The following is a 16,839-nucleotide window of genomic DNA, read 5'->3' on the forward strand; positions in this document are numbered from 1 at the left end:
GCAGTTGTCTCCGGACACACAGTCTGCAAACGACTGAACAGACATGGTTTATTCGCCCGGAGACCTGCAAGGTGCATTCCACTGACCCCTGCTCACAGTAGAGCACGTAAAGCCTGGTGTCAAGAACACAGTAGATGGTCATTGGAGCAGTGGTCCCAGGTTACGTTCACGGACGAGTCCAGGTATAGTGTGAGTACTGCAGGTAGCCATGCTCAGGACCTCACCACAGCCACTGGAGCAGTTCTCTCCAGACACACAGTCTACAAACGACTGAACAGACATGGTTTATTCGCCCGGAGACCTGCAAGGTGCATTCCACTGACCCCTGCTCGCAGTAGAGCACGTAAAGCCTGGTGTCAAGAACACAGTAGATTGTCATTGGAGCAGTGGCCCCAGGTTACGTTCACGGACGAGTCCAGGTATAGTGTGAGTACTGCAGGTAGCCTTGCTCAGGACCTCACCACAGCCACTGGAGCAGTTGTCTCCAGACACACAGTCTACAAACGACTGAACAGACATGGTTTATTCGCCCGGAGACCTGCAAGGTGCATTCCACTGACCCCTGCTCACAGTAGAGCACGTAAAGCCTGGTGTCAAGAACACAGTAGATGGTCATTGGAGCAGTGGTCCCAGGTTACGTTCACGGACAAGTCCAGGTACAGTGTGAGTACTCCAGGTAGCCTTGCTCGGGACCTCACCACAGCCACTGGAGCAGTTGTCTCCAGACACACAGTCTGCAAACGACTGAACAGACATGGTTTATTCGCCCGGAGACCTGCAAGGTGCATTCCACTGACCCCTGCTCACAGTAGAGCACGTAAAGCCTGGTGTCAAAAACACAGTACATGGCCATTGGAGCAGTGATCCCAGGTTACATTCACGGACGAGTCCAGGTATAGTGTGAGTACTGCAGGTAGCCTTGCTCAGGACCTCGCCACAGCCACTGGAGCAGTTGTCTCCAGACACACAGTCTACAAACGACTGTACAGACAAGGTTTATTCGCCCGGAGACCTGCAAGGTGCATTCCACTGACCCCTGCTCACAGTAGAGCACGTAAAGCCTGGTGTCAAGAACACAGTAGATGGTCATTGGAGCAGTGGTCCCAGGTTACGTTCACGGACGAGTCCAGGTATAGTGTGAGCACTGCAGGTAGCCTTGCTCAGGACCTCACCACAGCCACTGGAGCAGTTGTCTCCAGACACACAGTCTACAAACGACTGAACAGACATGGTTTATTCGCCCGGAGACCTGCAAGGTGCATTCCACTGACCCCTGCTCACAGTAGAGCACGTAAAGCCTGGTGTCAAGAACACAGTAGATGGTCATTGGAGCAGTGGTCCCAGGTTACGTTCACGGACAAGTCCAGGTACAGTGTGAGTACTCCAGGTAGCCTTGCTCGGGACCTCACCACAGCCACTGGAGCAGTTGTCTCCAGACACACAGTCTGCAAACGACTGAACAGACATGGTTTATTCGCCCGGAGACCTGCAAGGTGCATTCCACTGACCCCTGCTCACAGTAGAGCACGTAAAGCCTGGTGTCAAAAACACAGTACATGGCCATTGGAGCAGTGATCCCAGGTTACATTCACGGACGAGTCCAGGTATAGTGTGAGTACTGCAGGTAGCCTTGCTCAGGACCTCGCCACAGCCACTGGAGCAGTTGTCTCCAGACACACAGTCTACAAACGACTGAACAGACATGGTTTATTCGCCCGGAGACCTGCAAGGTGCATTCCACTGACCCCTGCTCACAGTAGAGCACGTAAAGCCTGGTGTCAAGAACACAGTAGATGGTCATTGGAGCAGTGGTCCCAGGTTACGTTCACGGACAAGTCCAGGTATAGTGTGAGCACTGCAGGTAGCCTTGCTCAGGACCTCACCACAGCCACTGGAGCAGTTGTCTCCAGACACACAGTCTACAAACGACTGAACAGACATGGTTTATTCGCCCGGAGACCTGCAAGGTGCATTCCACTGACCCCTGCTCACAGTAGAGCACGTAAAGCCTGGTGTCAAGAACACAGTAGATTGTCATTGGAGCAGTGGCCCCAGGTTACGTTCACGGACGAGTCCAGGTATAGTGTGAGTACTGCAGGTAGCCTTGCTCAGGACCTCACCACAGCCACTGGAGCAGTTGTCTCCAGACACACAGTCTACAAACGACTGAACAGACATGGTTTATTCGCCCGGAGACCTGCAAGGTGCATTCCACTGACCCCTGCTCACAGTAGAGCACGTAAAGCCTGGTGTCAAAAACACAGTACATGGCCATTGGAGCAGTGATCCCAGGTTACATTCACGGACGAGTCCAGGTATAGTGTGAGTACTGCAGGTAGCCTTGCTCAGGACCTCGCCACAGCCACTGGAGCAGTTGTCTCCAGACACACAGTCTACAAACGACTGAACAGACAAGGTTTATTCGCCCGGAGACCTGCAAGGTGCATTCCACTGACCCCTGCTCACAGTAGAGCACGTAAAGCCTGGTGTCAAGAACACAGTAGATGGTCATTGGAGCAGTGGTCCCAGGTTACGTTCACGGACGAGTCCAGGTATAGTGTGAGCACTGCAGGTAGCCTTGCTCAGGACCTCACCACAGCCACTGGAGCAGTTGTCTCCAGACACACAGTCTACAAAGGACTGAACAGACATGGTTTATTCGCCCGGAGACCTGCAAGGTGCATTCCACTGACCCCTGCTCACAGTAGAGCACGTAAAGCCTGGTGTCAAGAACACAGTAGATGGTCATTGGAGCAGTGGTCCCAGGTTACGTTCACGGACAAGTCCAGGTACAGTGTGAGTACTCCAGGTAGCCTTGCTCGGGACCTCACCACAGCCACTGGAGCAGTTGTCTCCAGACACACAGTCTGCAAACGACTGAACAGACATGGTTTATTCGCCCGGAGACCTGCAAGGTGCATTCCACTGACCCCTGCTCACAGTAGAGCACGTAAAGCCTGGTGTCAAGAACACAGTAGATGGTCATTGGAGCAGTGGTCCCAGGTTACGTTCACGGACGAGTCCAGGTATAGTGTGAGTACTGCAGGTAGCCATGCTCAGGACCTCACCACAGCCACTGGAGCAGTTGTCTCCAGACACACAGTCTACAAACGACTGAACAGACATGGTTTATTCGCCCGGAGACCTGCAAGGTGCATTCCACTGGCCCCTGCTCACAGTAGAGCACGTAAAGCCTGGTGTCAAAACCACAGTACATGGCCATTGGAGCAGTGGTCCCAAGTTATGTTCACGGACGAGTCCAGGTATAGTCTGAACAGTGATTCTCGCCGTGTTTTCGTCTTGCGTGAACCAGGAACCAGATACCAACCCCTTAAGGTTCTTGAAAGGGACCTGTATGAGAGTCGTGGTTTGATGGTGAAGGGTGGGATTATGAGTGGTGCATGTACACCCCTACATGTCTTTGACAGAGGAACTGTAAGAGGTCAGGTATATTGGGACGTCATTTTTCACCAGTATGTCCGCCTTTTCAGGGGTGCAGTGGGTCCCACCTTCCTCCTGATGGATGATAACGCACGGTCCCACCGAGCTACCATCGTGGAGGAGTACCTTGAAACAGAAGATATCAGGGGGATGGAGTGGCCTGCCTGTTCTCCAGACCTTAAGCCAATCGATCACGTGTGGCATGCTCACGGTCGACGTATCACAACACGTCTTCAAACCTGTAGGACACTTCAGGAGGTCCGACAGGCACTGGTGCAAGAATGGGGGGTTACACCCCAGCAGCTGCTCGACCACCTGAGCCAGAGCATGCTAACGGGTTGTGCGGCCTATGTACATGTGCATGGTGATCATATCCTATATTGGTGTCAGGGTACATGCGCAGGAAACAGTGACGTTTTGTAGCACGTGTGTTTCGGGAAGGTTGTCTCAACTTATCACCAATACCGTGGACTTACACATCTGTCTCGTGTGTGTTCCCTATATGCCTATGCTATTGGCGGCAGTTTTGTGTAGTGCCACGTTGTGTGGCACCTCACTCTGCAATTATCCTTAATTTATGAGCATGAGTGTAAATAACTAGATTATAATCGACTGTTCTGTTTAATTAGGTACGTTGAAAATTCATTGTCAATACACTGTGTGCAGATCATTTTCAATAAATGGTATTTCATAAACCATCTGTGTTATACATTGATGCATGTAGCTTGAAACATTCGTTAATTTATGTTATAAGAAAAGTTTTCATTTCTGCGAATTAATTAATGGTGATGAGGTATTTTGAGAAATTTCAAATTATTATAGAATTAGATTATAGAGTTTTGCAAGAACGCTAATTACATATAAACTTTTACACAGAAAACTTTTTTTTGTATATCATCGTTTCGAAGATAATCCCTCGAAACGTAATACATCAGATTACATTACGCGGTTCATTTTATCCCTTAAAAGGGAGATGGGATACAAACAAAAAAATGTATTATTTTGCTCTCTCTACCCACCCGCTAAGGATCATCAAGACCGTTTATTGATTGACACTTGAGTATTTTGCCTTTTGAGTGGAGCTTCTGCACCAGTCAACGTGGCTGGCACGTGCAGAGTCATTGGTAGAGGTGTACTGACCGCCTGCCTGAGGACTTGCACGCTGCTACTGCCGGAGTGCTGACCACGTGACTTGATCTCAGCAGTCGCCTGCTCAACGGGGCGACGTCGCACTTTGGCCGTTAGGGGTCCACATGCTGAGGTAAGCACAGTTCATAAACTGGGACCAGCCTTCGTCTGAGGGCACTGACCAGTCTGACAACACTAAATGACGCATTAAGGAGCTAGCTTTCGATGGGTATAGTAATTGCTCCCAGTTAAACAAAGTACACGATTAACAATTAGTTTATTTATACAATTAAAAAAAATTATTGACAAAGCAATTCTTCAGAGTTCAAAAAAGGCACCAACAACTGTATATAATATTGTAATAACTCAGCCAAATAATTTCCTTACTTAAACTTACAATAATACATTAGAAATGTGGAGACACTTATCTAAACTTTACTATCCTTCAAGAAACAGACAGTAACAAAGTCACATAGTATTACCGAGTTAAGAACTTGAAACCAATACTAGGCACTTGCGGCCCTTAATGCCCACAGGTACGCGGAATAATTACTCTTACTTCATAAATAGTTCCAGGACCGTTAAAGAAAACTTACAAGTACATAAAACCGGAAGTGCAAGTACAATTCAGCTATACCAGGGCAGCAGAATTATCGCAAAGAACGTGGCAGTATTGACACCACTAACGTACAGTACAGAATGAGTTTAATCTTCAGCCACTGCTGCCAAAGTCCACACAGAGTTTAATTAAATTTCGGGAAATCAGTTATTGATAGTAACCAAATATTTAAATTTTGCTGCTCCAACATAGACCCAAAAGCTAGTTACCATTTATTTTTCGTCGTCAGGCTTCTGGCTGCATTGATGCGGCCCACCACGAATTCCTCTCCTGTGCAAACCTCTTCACCTCAGACTACCACTTGCACCCTACCTCCTCAATTACTTGCTGGATGTATTCCAGTCTCTGTCTTTCTCTACAGATTTTGCCCTCTACAGCTCCCTCTTGTGCCATGGAAGACATTCCCCGATGTCTTTACAGATGTACTATCATCCTTTCCCTTCTATTTGTCAGTGTTTTCCACATATTCCTTTCCTCTCCGATTGTTCGCAGAACTTCGTCGTTACTTACCTTATCAGTCCACCTAATTTTCAACATTCGTCTATAGCAGCACATCTCAAATGCTTCGATTCTCTTCTTTTTGGTTTTACAACAGTTGTAAGTAGCCTGTTTCTATGTTGGCAGCGCTATAGACCGTGTTAATATTGCTGACAGCACTCTGCGCCCCCGGCAAGAGATTCTGTGGTTGCACAGATTAGCAGTTAGCGAATGGATAGAGAAGTGTATGGACATGTTTTTGTTGCACAGACTAGCAGTTAGCGAATGGATACAGAAGTGTATGGACATGTTTTTCTGAGAGTAGTCTCTGTTTTGGTAGGACATGCATTGCAAAGTGAGATGCAAGGAAATGTACAATGACGTATGTTTGATTGGTAATGCTTGGACAGTGGAATTACTGGCACGTATATAATTTTTGGAACTGGATGTCCCATGAATAAGGTAAAATTTTCTAAATACGAGGGTGAGTCAAATGAAAACCTTAAATATTTTTTTAAAATATCATTTATTGTGCAGAAGTGGTACAAAGCTGTATCACTTTTCAACATAATCTCCCCCACACTCAATGCAAGTCCTCTAGCGCTTACAAAGTGCATAAATTCCTTTAGAAAAAAATTATTTTGGTAGTCTGCGCGACCACTCTTGAACCACGTGGCGTACCTCTCCATCAGAACGGAACTTCTTTCCTCCCATTGCGTCTTTGAGTGGGCCAAACATAGGGATATCACTTGGGGCGAAGTCTTGTGAGTATGGTGGATGAGGAAGACACTCAAAATGTATATTCGTGATTGTTGCAACTGTTGTACGGGCAGTGTGGTGCCTTGCATTGTCATGTTGCAAAAGGACTCTTGCTGACAGCAATCCACGTCGCTTTGATTTGCTCGCAGGCCGCGGATGAATTTTTAGGAGATATGTGTATGATGCACTGGTGACAGTGGTCCCTCTAGGCATAATGCTCCAAAATGACGTCTTTCTCGTCCAAAAAGAGAATCAGCATAACCTTCCCTGCTGATGGTTCTGTTCGAAACTTCTTTGGTGTTGATGATGACGATGAACCCAGGTTTCGTCCCCAGTAATGATTCTTGCAAGGAAGCCATTACCTTCTCGTTCAAACCGCCGAAGAAGTTCTTCACAAGAATCAACACGTCGTTCTCTCATTTCAGGAGTCAGCTGCCGTGGCACCCATCTTGCAGACACGTTATGAAACTGGAGAGCATCATGCACAATGTGGTGTGGTGACCCGTGACTAATCTGTAAACATGCTGCAATGTCATTCAGTGTCACTCGGCGGTTTTCCTTCACTATGGCTTCAACTGCTGCAATGTTCTGTGGAGTCACAACTCGTTGTGCCTGACCTGGACGAGGAGTATCTTCCACTGAAGTCACACCATTTACGAACTTCCTACTCCATTCGTAGACATGCTGCTGTGACAAACATGCATCACCGTACTGAACCTTCATTCGTCGATGAATTTCAACAGGTTTCACGCCTTCACTACGCAAAAACCGAATAACAGAACGCTGTTCTTCCCTGGTGCAAGTCGCAAGTGGGGCGGCCATCTTTATACTGATACTGCGACGGTATGTGTGCATCTGCACTATGCTGCCACCTACAGGCCATTCTGCACGCTGTTTGTAGCACGCTTACCAATTTACAGGATAATGGCGCGAAATTTCGATTTGTTATTACAAATTTAAGGTTTTCATTTGACTCACCATCGTACATTGTTTGCTCTTCAACAAAATATATCTTCTGCCACCTAGTAGTTACAGTCTACAATAGTTAGAATCTTTTTATTCAGCTGGCTGTAGTTGCCGCTTGCTGTAATTGCTGTAGTTTGTGTTATGAAGGTGTTCTGTGCGGTAAGTAACTTATAAAATAAGAAATGGGGTTTCCACTATCAGGAGGTAGTTTCATATTTCTTTAATTTCATATTTTTTAAATTTTTATTATTGTTAGGATTTCTTCCAATTCAGGGTCATTCTTTTGTATTAATTATTGGGAGCCGTATTGTCACTGTATAGCAGTCAGATTGCGTTGCGCTTGTATATGGTTGGTAATAAATGAATAGGTTCAGTTTGAGTCGTTTTTGTCAGGCAAAATTCTGTAGGTCAGTGTTTAAATGATCAAACTAATTAATGACATCAGTTTCGCAGTCCATGTTTCACTGTCATACAACGCTGTGCTCCAAACGTACATTCTCAGAAATTCCTTCCTCAAATTAAGGCCTGTGTTTGATACTAGTAGAATTCTCTTGGCCAGGAATACCCTTTTTGTCTGTGCTAGTCTGTTTTTAATGACCTCCTTGCTCCGTCCATCATTGTTTATTTTGCTGTCTAGGCAGCAGAATTTCCAAACTTCTTGACCATCAATCCTGGTGTTAAGTTTCTGGCTGTTTTCATTTCTGCTACTTCTCATCACTTTCGTCTTTTTTCGATGTACTCTCAATCCATATTCTGTATTCATTACACTGTTCATTCCATTCAGCAGATCCTGTAGTTCTTCTCCACTTTCAGCTCAGGATAGCAATGTCATCAGTGAATCGTAACATTGATATCCTTTCATCTTGAACTTTTATTCCACTCCTGAACCTTTCTTGTACTTCCATCAATGCCTCTTCGATGTACACATTGAACAGTATGGCTAACAGACTACATCCCTCTCTTACGCCCTTTTTGATCCGAGCACTTCGTCCCTTGTCGTCGACTCTTATCTTTCTCTCTTCGCTCTTGTACATACTGTATGTTAACGGTCTCTCCCTGCAGCCTACTCCTATTTTTCTCAGAATTTCGAACATCTTGAAAAATTTCACACTGCCAACGTTCTTTTGAACGTGTCTTTATCTTTCTTTACTTTTGCTTCCAATACCAACCGCAACGTCAGAATGATTCTCTGGTGCCTTTACCTTTCCTAAAGGCAAATTGATCGTCATCTAAGACATTCTCAGTTTTATTTCCATTCTCCTGTGTATTATTGTTGTAAGCAACTTGGATGCATGAGCTGTTAAGCTGATTGTGCGATAATTCTCGCACTTGCAGTCATCGGAATTGTGTGGACGATATTATTCCGAAAGCCAGAAGGTATGTCGCCAGACTCATACATTCTACACACCAACGTGAATAGTTGTTTTGTTGCCAGTTCCCACAATGACTTTATAAATATCCATGGAATGTTATCTATCCCTTCCGCCTTATTTGATTTTATGTCCGCCAAAGCTATTTAAATTCTGATTCTACTACTGGATCTCCTATATGTTCTAAACAGGCTCCTATGTCTTCTTCTGTAACATCAGACAAATCTTCCCCCTCATAGAGGCCTTCTGTGTACTCTTTCCATTTATCCGCTCTCTCCTCTGCATTTAACAGTAGAATTCCCGTTGCCCTCTTAATGTTGCCTCCCTTGCTTTTAATTTCACGGACGGTTGTTTTGGTTTTCCTATATGCTGAGTCAGTCCTTCTATCATTTCTTTCTAGATGTCTTCACATTTTTCATTGTGCCATTCTTCTTTCATCGATCAACTGAAGTATTTCTTCTGTTACCATGGTTTATACACAGTTACCTTCTTTGTACCTACGTTTTTCATTCCAACTTCTGTGAATGCCCCTTTTAGAGATGTCCATTCCTCTTCAACTGTACTGCCTACTGAGTTATTCCTCAGTGCAGTGACTATAGTCTGAGAGAACTTCAAGCGTATCTCGTCATTCGTTAGTACTTCCGAATGCCTCTTCTTTGCGTATAGATTCTTCCTGTCTAAACTCTTATCTTCAGCCTACCCTTCATCGCTACTACATTCTCGTTTGAGTCTATATCTGCTCCTGGGAACACCTTACAATGCAGTATCTGATTTCGGAATCTCTGTATGACCATGATGTAATCCAACAGAAATTTTCCCGTATCACCCGGTCTTTTCCGAATATTCTTCCTCCTCTTTGGATTCTTCAACAGAGTATTCACTGTTCCTGGCCGAAATCTATTTGAGAACTCAATTCGTCTTACTTCTCTCTAAATCCTTGACCCAAGTCCATATTCTCCTGTAAACTTTTCTTCTACTACTTCCCCTACAACAGCATTCCAGTCCCCCATGACTATTAGTTTTTTTTCCTCCCTTTACGTACCTTTCCAATATCCTCATATACTTTCTCTATCTCTACACATTCAGCTTACGAGGTTGGCACGTATACCTGAACTGCCGTTGTGTGTGTGTGTGTGTGTGTGTGTGTGTGTGTGTGTGTGAATTCCTAAGGGACCAAACTGCTGAGGTCATCGGTCAACTGTCGTTGTCGATGTTGGTTTGCTGTCGATTCTGATGAGAACAACCCTATCACTGAACTGTTCACAGTAACATACTATTTGACCTACCTTCCTATTCATAACAAAATCCACTCCTGTTATACCATTTTCTGCTGCAGTTGATTCTGCTCCATACCAGTCTGACCAGAAATCATTGCCTTCTTTCCAATCCACTTACAGCGCCAAAGAAACTAGTATAAATATATATAAGACAATAAATGTCTGGCGCAGTTGTTAGATCGGTTACTGCTGCTACAATGGCAGGTTATCAAGATTTAAGTGAGTTTGAACGTGGTGTTATAGTCGATGCTCGAGCAATGGGACACAGCATCTCCGAGGTAGCGATGAAGTGGGGATTTTACCATACGACCATTTCACGAGTGTACCGTATTAGGAATCCGGTAAAACATCAAATCTCTGAATTCGCTGTGGTTAGAAAAAGATCCTGCAATAACGGGACCAACGAAGATTGAAGAGAATCTTTCAACGCAAATTGCTGCAGACTTCAATGCTGGGGCATCAACAAGGCCCACTCGTCTACCTTTCTGCACGACACAAAGCTTTACGCCTCGCCTCAGCTCGTCAATACCGAAATTGGACTGTTGATGACCGGAAACACGTTGTCTGGTCGGACGAGTCTCGTTTCGAATTGTATGCAGCGGATGGACGTGTACGGGTATGGAGACAATTGCGTGAATCCATGGACCCTGCACGTTAGCAGGGAACTGTTCAAGCTGGTGGAGGCTCTGTAATGGTGTAGATCATGTGCATATAGGACTCCTGATACGCCTAGATACGACTCTGACAGGTGACACATACGTAAGTATCCTATCTGATCAGCTGCATCCATTCGTGTCCATTGTGCATTCCGACGGACTTTGACAGTTCCAGCAGGACAATGCGACACCCCACACGTACGGAATTGCTACAGAATAGCACCAGGAACACTCTTCTGAGTTTAAACACTTTCTCTGACCACCAAACTCTCCAGTCATGAACATTACTGAGCATACCCGGGACGTCTTGCAACGCGCTGTTCGCAAGAGAACTCCACCCTCTCGTACTCTTACGGATTTATGGACATCTCTGCAGGATTCATGGTGTCAACTTCCTACAAACTACTTCAGACATTAGTGAAGTCCAGGCCAAGTCGTGTTGCTACACTTCTGCTTGCTCGCGGGGGACCTGCACGATATTAGGCAGGTTTACCAGTTTGTTTGGCTCTTCAGTGTATATCTCGATTGATCCTTTGCATTTACCTTATCAGATCTTCTAGCTTCCCTACCACATTCAAACTTTTGACTCGTAGAATGTCATCCTTTCATTGATTACTCAAGCTTTTTCTTATGGTCACTTCTCCCTTTGGCAGTCCCCTCCCAGAGATTCAAATGGAGACTATTCCGTTATCTTTTGCCAATGGATAGACCATCATGGCACTTTTTGAATTGCAAACCACATGTGCTGTGATGCACGTTATGTGTCTTTAATGCAAGGTTTCCATTGCCTCCTGCATCCTCATGCCGTTGATCATTGCTGCTTCTTCCGCTTTAAGGCACAGTTTCCCACCCCAAGGGCAAGAGAGTGCCCTGAACCTCTGTCTGCTCTTCCGCCCTCTTTGACAAGGGCGTTGGCAGTATGAGGGTGAATACTTATGCCGGAAGTCTTCGGCCGCCAATGCTGACTGTTAATCAAATTTTAATCGGTGGCGTGTTTCGAACCCGAGACTGAGAAGGTTTTGCATACTAATCAAAGACGCTACCCCTAGATCACGAGTACCTTAACAGACTACACAACGCTAAACGTGCTCTGTCGCATTCAAATTTGCAACGTAATCAACAGATGAGAAGTATAACTCCAACACTTACGGCACCCACGTCAGCTGGTTGATAATCCTGTAACTCAATAAACACATATACCTTACTACGCCGTGAACTTTCTCTTCCAGATATAAGCACTCAGTATTTTACAATACACCAGTGGCGCCCAGTGTGTGGTCACCGTTACCAGCAAACTTCAAGGCAGAAAGGAAAGTAAAGGAAAGAAAAGGAAAGGAAAGGAAAGGAACGAAATACTCTCCTTAGTGACGCATAATGGTTCCTACTGTAATACACATAACGAAAAATTAATCCATCAATTAATTATTAAGGAAGTCAAAACACAAAAAATCTCTAATTACGACGCTCCAAAAACGGACAAGCAGGCATGGGCTTGCTGACCCACAGAGTTTTCGCTGTTTTTAACTACGCAGACACATATTATAGTGCGAGAGTTCTTATCCGTGCGCAGGTCTTCGATGTACAGAACACCGATGGGGCAGAGCTGTCACGCCGACTCCACAAGTCAGTGAAATACAAAACTTCTACACCTTACTGATCTAAACGTTGGAGAGAGGAAAATGATTACAATCAGGTGTAGGCTTGCTTCACCAATTCAACAAGCCTCAGTATATCACGCTTAATCCTGACCAGCAATTAAATATAAAGCTCCAGAATGAGATTTTCACTCTGCAGCGGAATGTGCGCTGATATGAAACTTCCTGGCAGATTAAAACTGTGTGCCCGACCGAGACTCGAACTCGGGACCTTTGCCTTTCGCGGGCAAGTGCTCTACCAACTGAGCTACCGAAGCACGACTCACGACCGGTACTCACAGCTTTACTTCTGCCAGTACCTCGTCTCCTACCTTCCAAACTTTGCAGAAGCTCTCCTGCGAACCTTGCAGAACTAGCACTCCTGAAAGAAAGGATATTGCGGAGACATGGCTTAGCCACAGCCTGGGGGATGTTTCCAGAATGAGATTTTCACTCTGCAGCGGAGTGTGCGCTGATATCAAACTTCCTGGGATATTAAAACTGTGTGCCCGACCGAGACTCGAACTCGGGACTTTTGCCTTTCGCGGGCAAGTGCTCTACCACCTGAGCTACCGAAGCACGACTCACGACCGCTACTCACAGCTTTACTTCTGCCAGTACCTCGTCTCCTACCTTCCAAACTTTACAGAAGTTCTGCAAGGTTCGCAGGAGAGCTTCTGTAAAGTTTGGAAGGTAGGAGACGAGGTACTGGCAGAAGTAAAGCTGTGAGTACCTGTCGTGAGTCGTGCTTCGGTAGCTCAGTTGGTAGAGCACTTGCCCGCGAAAGGCAAAGGTCCCGAGTTCGAGTCTCGGTCGGGCACACAGTTTTAATAAATATAAAGCTCAAGGTAAATCGGAAATTTCGTAGCTAATTATTAGTAACTGGTACCAGGTCGGTAAAGCACAAAAGCCACTGAAGTGGAGGAGAGACCACGTTTTAGCACACACAAGTTTGACGCTATGAACGAGGGATGTTCTCACGGAAGAAAGAAGAAGTTGATCGCTTTTCACCGGACGGCCAATCTTTCCACAATTACAACGACTGCACGTAGCCCTTGCACGAAGGAGCTGCGGTGGCCCAACAGCTTCTTCTTCGAGCAGCAGCCGCCTCGGGACAGTTCGGCTTCTCAAGGCAGCTCGGCACTGGGCGCCACACAAAGTGCCTTCACTCCCTCGCACTACCGGAGTAAACACCTCTATCGGGCAGGCTGCTCACGCCCCCCTATATAGCCGCTCTTCACGGTCTAGCCTGCCCTCGGCTGTCACCTTTCCTCTGCCAAAGAGGTAACCAGGGCGAAAAAAGAATCGGCACTGTACAGCGCGCCCGAAATACTGGCGAGAACGGCACGCTAAGACTGCTATACTTTCCACATGAAATAAGTAAGTCTGCATAAATGCTGTTTTTGTGGCTTAACTTAGATAAGATCGTGGTCAGGAAGAAATTCCGAAATTAGATACTGGATTATAAGGCGTACACAGGAGCACATATAGACTCAGTTAACAATGTAGTGCCGGTCGGGGTGGCCGAGCGGTTCTAGGCGCTTCAGTCCGGAGCCGCGCGACTGCTACTGTCGCAGGTTCGAATCCTGCCTCGGGCATGGGTGTGTGATGTCCTTAGGTTAATTAGGTTTAAGTAGTTCTAAGACCTAGGGGACTGATGACCTTAGAAGTTAAGTCCCACAGCGCTCAGAGCCATTTGAACCATTTTGAACCATTTAGTAGTGCTGAAGAGTTGGCTGAAGTTTTAAGAGACTAGCCAGGAAGAATCAATGGGCAAAGAACTGGAATACGAAAGTACTAAGGAATGAAGAGGTACGCTTCAAGTTCACTGAAGTTATAGATGCAGCGATAATGAACAGCTCAGCAGACGGTTCAGTTGAAGAGGAATGGACATCTCTAAATAGAACGGCCACAGATTTGCGAGAGAAAAATGTAGGTATAACGAATGTAACTGCAAAGAAAACAGTGGGTAACTGAACAAATACTTGAGCTGGTCGACGAAAGAACGAAGTACAAATACGTTCACGGAAATTCAGGAATACAGAAATACCACTCACTCAGAAATGAAATAAATAGTTCAGGCAAGCCAAGGCGATATAACTATATGAAAAATGAGAAGAAATGTAAAAAGAAATGATTGTCGGAATGAAAGTCGGGACCACCTTCGGTAAAATTAAAGGGAAGAGTGGCAACATTAAAAGTGCAATGGGAATTCCACTGTTACATGCATAGGACAGAGCCGATAGGTTGGAAGAATACACTGAAGATCTCTATGAAGGCAGGACTTGTCTAACGACATGATAGAAGAATGAACAGGAGTTGACGGAGAAGAGGTAGAGGACCCACTATTAGAATCAGAATTTAAAAGAGGTTTGGAAGACTTACGATCATATAAGACACAAGGCTTGGATAACATTCCATCAGGATTTCTAAAATCATTCAGGGAAGTAGCCACAAATCGACTGTTCACGCTGGTGTGTAGAATGTATGAGACTGGCGATATATCACCAAAATGTCAGAAAAGCACCATCGACACAATTCCCAAGCTTGCAAGCGCCGACGAGTGCGAGAATTATCACCCAATCAGCTTGACATCTCATGTATCCAAGTTGCTGACAAGAATAATACACAGAGGAAAGGAAAAGAAAATTGAGGATATATTAGATGACGAACAGTTTCACTTTAAGAAAGAGGCGCCGGAGAGGCAGTTCTGACGTTGCTATTGATAACGGAAACAAGACAGAAGAAAAACGAAGACACGTTCATAGGATTTGTTAGCCAGGAAAAAAGCATTCGTCACTGTAAGGTGGTGCAAGATGTTTAAAACTCTGAGAAAAATAGGAGTAAGCTACAAGGAAAGAAGGGTAATACCCAGTATGTAAGAAAACCAAGAGGGGACAGCGAGAGCGGAAGACGAGAAAGTTTCGCTCCTTCTGTTCACTCTATACGTCAAAAAAGCAATGACGGAAACATTGTATTTAGTGATCACGAAGTATATAGAGTCAAGAAATTTTGCCTCCTAGGCAGCAAAGTAACCCATGACGGAAGGAGCTAGGAGGACATAAAAAAGCAGACTAGCATTGGCAAAAGGGCATTCCTGGCTACGAGAAGTCTACTAGTATCAAATATAAGCCTTAATTCGGGGAAAAAAATTTCTGAGAATGTACGTTTGGAGCACAGCATTGTATGGCTGTGAGACATGGACTATGGGAAAACCAGAGCGAAAGACAATAGAAGAATCTGAGATGTGATGATACAGAAGAATGTTGAAAATTAGGACGACTGATAAGGTAAGGATTCAGGATGTTCTTCGCAGAATCGGCGAGGAAAGGAATGTGTCGAAAACACTGACATGAAGAATGGACAGCATGATAGGACATCTGTTAAGACATCATGGAATAACTTCCGTGGTACCAGAGGGAACCGTAGAGCAAGACAGAGACTGGGAGACATCCAACAAACAATTTAGATGGTAGGTTGCAAGAGCTGCTTTGAGATGAAACGATTGGCGCAGGAGAAGAATTCATGGCGGGCCACATCAGACGAGTCGAAAGACACTTTCAGACTTACACCTGGTCCCATGTACCTGCTGGGCTGCTAATCGACAATCAGTGCCGTCATAACCTGTAGCAGAGTACCTAAACTTACCCACCATACTGACTCGATGACTGCTGACAACTAGGAGCAGTTAGTAGCCAAGAGAATTTGAGACGAAGTGACAGCTGTGACATACAACATAAAGAACACAATGCCTAGACTGTCGAATGACTTTCAGGGTTCTGTTCGCTAAGCTGGAAGAGGATATAGACTGGAGCAGTACAAGGAGAACACAACAGAGAACTATGGAGGTGTGTGTCCGGTGACGTGTGTGCAATGTAATTTGTCAAGTCACATTGTCCCCTGTGCAGATTTTGTCCCAATTTCCTTTCCCTTGCGTTATTAGCACAGTAATTATGCTAGCCAGTCTCTTGGACGCAGTTGTTTGGTGACTACGCTTTTGGACCAGCAGATATATTTTAGTCGTACTGTTAGCTATACCTTTATTATTCACGTTTGTTGTTGTTATTTTTCTTGTATGAGATAGGTGCTCCACAATAACGGAGTCAATAACTCAGGGGGTTACCACCCAGGAAGCTGTGTAGTCCTTAGTGGAGCAGGAAGCTCACACCAGTGCAGATAATATTAAACTCTGTAGGCAGTTAGATGCTCTAGGAGAGGATAGAGCCTCTTCCAGTTTGATTGCTCCCACGTTAGACTCAGCTACCGATGGATTAGTTAATCGTTTTTCGCGAAAAAAGAAGGAGGATATGATAGCATTTACGGATAACTTGGACAACTTCAAAGAAGGGAGCTAGGACAGAAGAATAGTCTCTGCATATGACCAAGCTTGCGTTGACAGGAGAAGCTAAAACATATGTTATGTGTCCTGAGGGCCTAAGGAATGCTCAGACATTCAACGTTCGCAGGAAAGGCCTGGTATAACGTTATAGGACGTGAAATAGCTGCAGATCC

Source organism: Schistocerca serialis, chromosome 8 (genome assembly GCF_023864345.2).
Source record: "Schistocerca serialis cubense isolate TAMUIC-IGC-003099 chromosome 8, iqSchSeri2.2, whole genome shotgun sequence".
In the NCBI taxonomy this organism is placed as follows: domain Eukaryota; kingdom Metazoa; phylum Arthropoda; class Insecta; order Orthoptera; family Acrididae; genus Schistocerca; species Schistocerca serialis.